A 224-nucleotide genomic window follows, 5' to 3' on the forward strand; every position below is an offset into this window, starting at 1 on the left:
GTCTGACCCAGTACCTCACACTGAAACAATAGGTAGTAACACGTCAGCTCTCTGTAGTCACTGTGTGGGTCGGGCCAAGACAGTCAGGCTACAGTGAATCCCAGATAGCATTCAGACGTTATTGGCCCAACGTTGGCCCACCCATTCAATGGTTTGGCCAGCACTACCAACGTTGGACCAACGTCCGAATGCTATCTGAAGATACTTTCAGAAACAATCGAGCA

Source organism: Haliotis rubra, unplaced genomic scaffold (genome assembly GCF_003918875.1).
Source record: "Haliotis rubra isolate DU_JTF1 unplaced genomic scaffold, ASM391887v1 Scf541, whole genome shotgun sequence".
NCBI classification, from domain to species: domain Eukaryota; kingdom Metazoa; phylum Mollusca; class Gastropoda; order Lepetellida; family Haliotidae; genus Haliotis; species Haliotis rubra.